This window comes from Nyctereutes procyonoides, unplaced genomic scaffold, assembly GCF_905146905.1.
Source record: "Nyctereutes procyonoides isolate TBG_1078 unplaced genomic scaffold, NYPRO_anot_genome, whole genome shotgun sequence".
In the NCBI taxonomy this organism is placed as follows: domain Eukaryota; kingdom Metazoa; phylum Chordata; class Mammalia; order Carnivora; family Canidae; genus Nyctereutes; species Nyctereutes procyonoides.
The window spans coordinates 19,959,306-19,967,796 of NW_026575030.1; positions in this window are offsets into that span (position 1 = coordinate 19,959,306).

Consider the following 8,491-nt stretch of genomic DNA (forward strand, 5'->3'; position numbering starts at 1 on the left):
CACACGAGCTGCAGTGTGTTTTCATTTCTACCCAATCCACACAACCTTAAACCTTTTTTTTTTTTAACATCATAATCATTTAAACTTTCAATCCCTGGACTATATCTATATAGTATTTCTTTTTTTTTAAAGATTTTATTTATTTATTCATGAGAGACACAGAGAAAAAGAGAGAGAGAGAGAGAGAGAGAGAGAGAGAGGCAGAGGGAGAAGCAGGTTCCGTGAAGGGAGCCCGATGTGGGACTCGATCCCGGGTCTCCAGGGTTACACCCTGGGCCGAAGGCAGCCCTAAACCGCTGAGCCACCTGGGCTGCCCTATATAGCATTTCTCTCTCTCTCTCTCTCTCTCTCTTTCCCTATATAGTATTTCTCTCTTTTTTTTTCTCACTCTCTCTCCGTTTATTTCTTTCTTTCTTCAGTAGTCTCCACGCTCAGCGCAGAGCCCAGTGTGGGACTTGAACTCACAACCCTGAGATCGAGACCTGAGTTGAGGGCAGACCTGGTGGCTCAGCAGGTTAGCACCTGCCTTTGGTCTAGTGCGTGATCCTGGAGACCCGGAATCGAGTCCCACATTGGGCTCCCTGCATGGAGCCTGCTTCTCCCTCTGCCTGTGTCTCTGCCTCTCTCTATCTCTCATGAATAAATAAATAAAATCTTGAAAAAAAAAAAAAAAGGCCTGAGCTGAGAGCAGAGTCAGATGCTTAACCTACTGGGCCACTCAAGTACCATTAGGTTTTCCTTTCTTAATGAACTACTTGCATTGTATTTGTTTCAATTAATGCGTTAGTAGAATTTGTAGCCATTTTTGCAATTAATGACAGTTTTTTGTTTCAATAGCAAAAAAGGGAAAGAAAACTGAACTTGGTCTTTGTCACAGTGCTGCCCACTCCCAAGGAGAGCCGGCTGAGAGAGCCGGGCGCCTCCCTCTGCAGACCTTCTGCGCTTCAGGTTGTCCCTTGATAGGAACATCAGGCCTTTTCTCTGGGATATGATACATATTGCAATAATAGCCGATAATCTTTCGGAACCATCAGCCCAGAAGATAATTTAAATACCGTTGGAGTTTCTGGTAAAGAAGAGTAGAGTGAGGTAGAAAAACATTCTCTTTAGAAACCAAGTTGCAGGTAACAAAAAAAGAAAGCAAAATGATACTGGCAGTCAGGATGTCTGTGTCTCTGCCTCGGTCATCACATCCCAGGCAGCCAATACTTGGCCTGTTAGGAAAACTGCAGGACGTGCAGTTAGGGGATTACAAACTTAGTCATATTTCAAGGGGGAAGTATGACAATTTTGAAAAGTTAGAAAGTCAGAGGGAGTTTCCTTTTCTAATCGACTGTTATGATCATGGTGGAATTTTTGTTGTTTTTATCTCTTTCGGAGGAAGGATGTTCTGTGATGTGAAGCACAGGCGGTAGAGGAAGATAATGTTTAAAAAATCTAGTTCAGGAAAGTAAGGGTTGGCTTGAACATTTAAGAGAAGCTTCTCACTTCATCTCTCAAAGTTTTAGGAGAGGTGGTATTAGCAGACCCCAGTTTGAGAACAGCCTTTCCCCCAGAACTCCAAAAAACATGATCTAAGAGGAGGGCTTGGAAGGTACGTGGCCAAAGCAGATTTTAATGGGAATAAAACTGGACTGGCTTTGTGAAGAATTGAACCAAAAAGCTGACCAGTGAAAAAGCCAGGTGAGAATAGGCTATTTTGCTAAGTGATAAGTTATCTGATGATATAAATAAAAAAATAAATGTATGTGTAAGGCCACCTGCTGGGACCACCTCTTTACCTCCAGAGCCAGGCTGTTATTTCAGCTAAATCTCATCAAGTATCTCATAGTTGGCTAAGATGCTCACGGCAGCAAAACAAAACAGAATCCGATCCTTTCCAACATTGCAAAACATCGGGGATGAAGTCTCACAAACACGAGGGCACTGAGGCAGGGGGTAGGTGTAGGTCTTTGGCAGCATCTCCCCACACACATTTCTTTATTCTTCTTTTTAAGATCTTCTTTGTTGGCTACTCTGTTGGTTTTCGAAAAGGTCCTTTTCATAGAGAGATTATTTTCTGGATCCTGGTTGATGTGAGATGCAGCTGACATCTGGGATGTGCCTTTTCCTTTACATCTCCAGGAAAGGTGAGCAGTGTTTCCTCCTGGGGACTGGTAGCCCCGACCTAGCCAGAGGAGCTTCCTATTTCTTCCTCTTTTCCCCATTTTTAAAAACTTCTAACTTGCATTTTGCAGCATTGGTAAGACAACAGGAAGCTTGGGGCTTCCTCTCCAGGGCATTCAGCTGAAGGGATGTGCTTACCGCATCGATAACAGTAGCCCAGTAGCCGGAAAAGAAAGAAACACACCCACCCTCCAGAAAGCATGACCCTCCTGCTCACTCTCTGTGCCCTCCCCAAGTTTGGCCCTACTTCTCCCTTGGAGGCCCAGAGGCCCCTTTGGGGTTGCACTTTTCAGGCCAGTCCAGTGTTCAAGCCAATTTTACCTCCACTTAAATTTGGCTTGGCCACTTACCTTCCCCAAGCTCTCCTCTTAGATAATGTTTTTTGGAGATCTGTGGGAAAGGCATTAGCAGATCCGAACTGTGATCTGGATTTGGATCTGGATTTGTGATCTGGATTTGGATCTGTGATCAGTTTGGATCTGATCCAAAGCCCCTAAGGCTTTGAGATGATATGAGAAGCTTCTCTCAGTCTCAGCGACATGGGGGAGGGTGGCCTCAAGTAAGTAGTGGTTAATCATTGTGACACAGACTCAGCTGGCATCAATGCTGCTGTGCGGGTCTTGTATGTACAATGGTTGGCGTTGCCCTTTATCAGCTACACACTCTTGAAATAAGCAAAGAGAGAGACTGTCATGTCCCGGGATAAGAGTTTTATTTTTTATTTTTTAAAGATTTTATTTATTCATGAGAGAGAGAGAAAACGAGGCAGAGGCAGGGAGAAGCCGGCTCCCCATGGAGCAGGGAGCCCGAAGCAGGGCTCAACCCCCGGACCCTGGGATCACGACCTGAGCCCAAGGCAGCTGCTTAACCGACTGAGCCCCCCAGGGGCCCTCATAAGAGTTTTAAATATGACAGAGGTTTGGAATCTAGTTTTCCATATTTCCCACATTAAGAGATCTGAGGGCGGCCGGGGTGCGGGCCGAGCCCTGAGGAATGTCCACCGACCGAGGGCGGCAGGAGGCTGCTCAGGACATCATCGCACTGACAGGGAGATGGGACGATTGGCAAAGTGGGAAAGCCCCACGCAGCTCTTGGGACCAGACGCTAAGGAGAGTTTGAGGAGCCCTGAGAAGTACAGGGCGAGCCTCCAGCGGGAGGTGAAGGACTGCGTGTGGCAGTTCCCCTCTGCATGTTCTTTATTTTTTTAAAGATTTTACTTATTTGGGGGGGAGGAGGGGCAGAGGGAGAGGGAGAAGCAAGGCGCCCCCTGAGCAGGGAGCCCTATTCGGGGCTCCATCCCAGGGCCCCGGGATCATGACCTGGGCCAGAGGCAGATGCGAGACCCACTGGGCCACCCAGGCCCCCCTGCCCCCCGTTGGTCTTTTCTGGGGTTTGGTGGCCCTTGTCACCACACTTGGTAGCGCTGGGATCAAGAGCTGCGAGAGCTCCCAGAGACCTCCAGGAGGGAGGACGCGCTCCCCTGGGCCCCTGCGAGCCCCCAGCCACTGGCCTGGTCCTGCGGGGCCGCCCGTGGGGGTGCTGTCCATGGACAGTGTGTGGACTTGACAGTCAACCTGCCAGAGCTCTTCTCTCCCCCTAATGACTTGGGCCAATCTGAAGGCTCTCAGCCTGAGCTTTTCCCAAATTAAGTGAAATTCTCCATATAAAAGCTTAGTCCAAAACTAAGTGCTTAGTAATTGATGATAAGGATGGAGTAAAAAATGACCTAGTTAGTGAGGAGTATTTTCCTTTTTCTTTTCTTTACAACACTTTTTTGGGACGCCTGGGTGGCTCAGCGGTTAAGCGTCTGCCTTCAGCCCAGGGCGTGATCATGGAGTCCTGGGATCAAGTCCCGTGTCGGGCTCCCTGCATGGAGCCTGCTCCTCCCTCTGCCTGTGTCTCTGCCTCTCTCTGTGTCTCTCATGAATAAATAAATAAACCTTCAAAAACAAAACAGCCACCGTTTTCCCTAGCCCTATTGCCTGTTTTCGTTGGTGCCATGCCATCACAATACACATACTTTTAACATATCCTATTTATGTATTTATTTAGTGCAAGCAGGAGGATTTGGGGAAGGGGCAGTGGGAGAAGGAGAGAGAGAACCTCAAGCAGACTCCACACTCAGCGCAGACGAGAGAGCTCAAGATCATGACCTGAGCTGAAATCAAGAGTCAGACCTTAACCGACTGAACCACCCAGGTGCCCCACGATACCCACGCTTTTTAAAAGAGGGTCACCACGCCTGAGAACATCACCCTCTCCAATTTGGGTCACATCTGAATATATCTGTAATATGATGAGGGGTGCCATCTTCCTCATGCCCATTCACAATGGACCGCAGAGACAACCATGTCCCGGGCACTTGCCTCTGTACCTCTGGCTGGATCCTTAGCCTTCTGTGGTTTTCCAACACAAGTACCGAGACTTCTCTGGTTCAGAATTACTAAACAAGTAGCCAACTGCCTTGCTCAGGGTCCCAACAGGAAACAGATAGTGAATGTGGGAATCATATTAACCCAAGGATGGCTCGAGGAGGATTTAGAAGGAGACTGTGTATAAAGGGATGGGCAGGGAAAGGCAAACCACAGGCCTGATGCAATGACCTGGGACTGGTAATGACGGAGCTGTTACCCATCTTTAGTGGCTCCTGGAACTTCGAGGCAGAGGTTTGTGTAGAAAGGGGCACCTTAAGGGGAGTGTGAACTTTGGTTGTAAGTGCCGCCAGTTTGAGACAAATCTAGAGGGAACAGTGGGAGAAAAATACACCCTGACCTCACCACCCTTCTTCCCTCTGGTCTGCCAAGGGCCCATCTTAGCCAGTAACAATTGGAAACCAGAGAGTAACGGGGCCCATTGAGGTCAGCCTCCTGGAGCAGGACAGAGAAGCGTGGAGAGTGGATCTGCGGGGGTAAATGGAAGATACTTGGCACTTGGAGCAAAAGTGGGCCCTGTATGGATCTGTGAAGACAAAAGATGACCGGTGATATGAAACAAGGATTATAGTTTATCCTTTTTTTTTTTAAGATTTTATTTATTTATTCATGAGAGGCACAGAGAGAGACAGAGGCAGAGACACAGGCAGAGGGAGAAGCAGGCTCCATGTAAGGAGCCTGACATGGGACTTGATCCCGGGTCTCCAGGATCAGGCCCTGGGCTGAAGGCGGCACTAAACCGCTGAGCCACCTGGGCTGCCCTATCCTTTTTTTTTTCCAACAGGGGCGTTAAAAAAAATCAGTTGACCCTAGTAACCTATTTTGGACCTCCAGGAAAATCTTAACTCTCGTTTTAGGACTGGATTTTCAAAATCTGGATTATCATCACTCAGTTCAATCGCTGACATTATTTTTTAATTCTGAATATCCTGGCATGTGGCAACTGGAGGTGGCCTCCACTTCCCACCCACTGAGGAAGAACCACTTGCTGCCCAATCTGGCTGTCTGGGAGGCCTTAGGCAGACACCATCTGGTCCTGCCAGGGAACCTGAAACAGGCTGTGTGGGTCCTTGTGCCTGTGGCCTGCTCAGAGTGGATGGTAGAGTGCACTCTTCTCCTGTAGGTGGAGGGAGGGGTGGGCAAAGGAGGACAAAGGTACAGAATTTGCTGGTGAAGCACAGCTCAGAACTGGATGCAGAAATCCACCTGCTGCTCTCATTCTTCTCACCATACTGAAAGAAACCTAGGCAATCACCTTTGGACTCTCGTGACGGACGATCAATTTAGGAAAGGCCACAGCCTTCCACAGTCACTACCACGGGCAAGAGTCGGGCTCTGTCCCAACATCTTTGCAATTTGCCACTCTGCAAGGCTAGGCCCTAAGCACAGGTGGAGTGGGTGGTGAGCTACACGCTGTGACCTGAGTGGTTCTGAAAGGCCTGCCGACCCCAGACTACCTCCCTTGCTGGCATGAGGGTGTGTCTCAAGTTCCCATCACTCAAGTCACTCCTCTAGGCTAAGAATGTGCTTCAAGGAGTCCTCTGCTAATGCACAGGCTGCCTGAAAGGGTGTGCTGCACATTTGTCTTTCTTTTTGCCATCTCAACATTGAACTTCCCTTCCTGTTTTAAGAACTCCACCCCTTGTAAGTATTTATAGGAAGCAGAACCCATTTTCTACTGCCAGGGCAGGGGCACATGACCTAGGGTCAACCGACTGGGTCCCCTTGCCCCAGATTGTGCGTCAGGAGCTAGTGATACAAGACGGCAGAATTTGGGAGGCCATTTATTTTGGCAGTGGGTGGCAGCAGCAGCAGCGGCCCTGTCCAGAGCTGTCCACGGCACAGGGCAAACTGTGGTGTCCAGCAGGAAGGGGGTGGCTGCAGTCACGTCCTCATGATTATCGTCTATGGGATGATTTGGGCTGCAGTCCCAACTGCTGGGTAGCATCCTGGCTCCTGCCCGTTTCCCAGCTCTCTTCCTCAGCCTTCCTGGAGAGTCTGGAGCTTCTCACTAGCCTTTTACTAAAGCCTCACGCTGCCTAAGAGTCATCCTCAGTTGCAAGAACCTAAGACCGTTACCTCTACGAGGGGGGGGGCAGGGGAGAGGCACAAATGAACTCAAGAGAAGCCATAAATGTACAAACTACACATAGATTTGTTTGTTGAATTAGCTGGTTGTCACCTCGGGAAACAGCAGGACCCCAGAAAAGTGTGTTTGTGTTGATGGGGACAGAGGCTCAGGGGAGTCTGCTCTTATGGGCACGGGCTGATGGGGTCGCCCAGGTTCCAAGGGAACCCGAGGGACGTGCAAGGCCCGGGGCCAGGGCAGCGCTGGCCGGGGAGAGCCGCGCTGGCAGGAGGGGTGGAGGGTGGGCCTCGCCGAGTGGCCCTTCTGCCCTTGCAGGGCAGCCCAGGGAAGTTTCTGCTTTGTCAAATTAAGACCACTGTTCATATCTCTGATTTGCCTAAACATTTCTGCTGACATCTAATCTCCATGGTAATGTGGGCTTCCCGTCCCCACCCCACCCTCCCCTCCCCCCACGCTCCCCCTGCAATAGGCCCCTCTCTGGGTTGAGAAACAAAGAAAGTGCAAGGCCAGCAGAGATTGAGCTACCGAAAGGGCAAGGTCTGTGTCTTCGTCGCCTTTCCTCGAGGAGCCCAGAAATTGCTCTCTACTCACCATGGAAGGAGAAGGAAAGCAGGGATGTCCTGGGGGCGGCTGCTCAGCCTGGGGGGGAGTTGTGGTTTTGGGGAAGAGTGGGGGTACACAGGTTAGCAGAAGCCACTCCTTCCTCCATCGCTCTTTCCTTTCCCTCAGAACGACTGTGCCTGGTGCTTGGTTCCTTGCATGAATAATCTCAGGGTCGGGTTATCTTAACTTTTCCATGCGGGGGGGGGGGGGGGGGTGAGACTGCAGGTGTGTGCGCAGGGCACTCCGAGAGGGCGGTGCCCAAGGCCACTCAGGCTGCACTTGGCAACGCGGGCAGTGACAGGAGGGCAGTGACAGGAGGCCACCGGAGGCCAGGAGGACTCTCATCTCGGTGCTCCTGCCCTGTTCTGCTTTTGTCATCCTTGGTGACCCCTCAGGGCACTGTCTCTCGCCTCCACAGGACATGCTCTTGGAGTGGTTCTTGCCCTAGGATGGCTCCAAACTGCGCCCCTTGAAGGAAGGAAGGAAGAAAAGAAGGAAGGAAGGAGGAAGGAAGGAAGGGAAGAAAGAAGGAAGGGAAGGAAGGGAGGGAAGGAGGGAGGCAGCCCCAGTGGCTCAGTGGTTGAGCGTCTGCCTTTGGCTCTCTGGGTGTGACCCAGGGTCCTGAGATCGAGTCCCACATCTGGCTCCCCCCTGCACGGAGCCTGCTTGTCTCTCTGCCTGTGTCTCTGCCTCTCTGTGTCTTTCGTGGGTAAATAAATAAAATCTTCATAAAAAAGAAAAACAGCTGGAAGATGATGAAGACCAGGGAAGTTAAGCAATTTACAATATAAAGGACTTTGAAGACACGCAGAATCCTAGCTGTTACCATATGGGACAAGCGGTTTCTATTTTTAGGTTTACCAAGTTAGCGGTCTGTGTGGGCAACTTAACATCCCTAAACCTCAGTTTCCTCATCTGTAAAATAAGGTCTAGGGATGCCTGGGTGGCTCAGGGCGTGATCCTGGAGCCCTGGATTGAGTCCCACGTCGGGCTCCCTGCATGGAGCCTGCTTCTCCCTCTGCCTGTGTCTCTGCCTCTCTCTCTCTCTCTCTGTCTCTCAGTGTGTGTGTCTCTCATGAATGAACAAAATTTTTTAAAAAAGGAAAGAAAACACAAGTCGAGTTTCATTTAAAAAACATTTACGAGACACGTTGTTTTATCGTCGCGGGGCACCGCTTAATAAATATTTTCCCAGGGCGAT